A 1,306-nucleotide genomic window follows, 5' to 3' on the forward strand; every position below is an offset into this window, starting at 1 on the left:
TCAGCGAGCACCTGTAAAAACAAACAGGATCCCAGCAAATATCCGATAGGGAGTGGGTGATTTTGATCTATGGTGTGAGTAGAAGCCCAAGTTTAAGGTCATAGCACTGTTACTTTCAGACCTCGGCAACTGGAAAAGGTTATAAAACTCCCACAATTGAATTGGTTGTCACGGCTTGGCTATGGGGCCGTGCTGGACAGGAACAGTATAATGCATGCATTTCTCTCAGTATCTGTCTGGGTAAAAGGAAATGTCACTTGACTAGATAATAAAAAGCGGTTTACAGATGTGGCCTTGAACACAAATGATGCTTGTAGATTAAAAATGAAAGTCACTGCTGTTTCAAACTGTTGTGCAGCTGCTTCCCTGAGATTGCCCTTGCCGAGTTGTACTGTGAACCTGTCCTGATGAGGGGCAACGCGTGTAGTTTTAGTTGCAGGGCTGCTGTGATACGTGTTCATGTACCCAAGGGGAGACTGGAGCCGGCATTAAAAAGCCCTGCTTCTTGCAGGACAACACAGATGGCATCTATCTAGGTAGCCCTTTCTACAAAGTATATTTGAGATGTTCATCTCAGCAGTAAATCAGAGCTTGTTCACTGATGTAACTAAATAAGTCATTTTGCCTGAGAAACTAAAAGGTTTTGGAGTGTGTGGCTGTGCTTCCTCTTGGTGGCTCTTTCCATCTCTTCCCAGCACAACAGCAACTCCAGGGCATGTAGTACTGCAAGAGACCCCTGGGATTTCAGCTCCTTGCATTTTTTTCCGTTCAGTAATATTACTCATGCTCTTTTATTTCTGTGGTGGAGAGGGCCAGTCGCACTGATAGTTTTGCCCCAGGTACTGAGAAGGTTGGGCAGCTCGCAAGCCCATAAAGGTGGGGAAAAAAGTGCATTTGCTGCAAAGTAGTTCTTTATGGATAGGGACAAACCAAGAAATTATATCGAGTTAAAAGGGGAGGGATTTACATTGCATCAGTTGATCTGCAATAACTATTTTGTGTGTCTGCTCCATGCTGCGCTAAGCAGACGCTAAGCCGTGGTGATTCTGCAGCTGTTGCATTCAGAGAGAAACTGCCCCAGTTCAGCTCCCGCTTTAGTGCAGGACAAAATGGACACACGCAACAATTGGCATGGATCTGGCGGTGCACAGTAAGTACTTATCCCTGTTTTAACTCGGTATCATTTGTCTGTCTCCGTCTATACACACCTCGAAGCAGCCTGAAGTTATCATCTTTGAAACCGCTGGCCTGACGCTTAGTTCACAGTATTTGGCTGGGCATTTTCTCCCTTTTAAAAGCTGTAAAT

This window comes from Gavialis gangeticus, unplaced genomic scaffold, assembly GCF_001723915.1.
Source record: "Gavialis gangeticus isolate Ggan-Ray unplaced genomic scaffold, GavGan_comp1, whole genome shotgun sequence".
NCBI lineage: Eukaryota > Metazoa > Chordata > Crocodylia > Gavialidae > Gavialis > Gavialis gangeticus.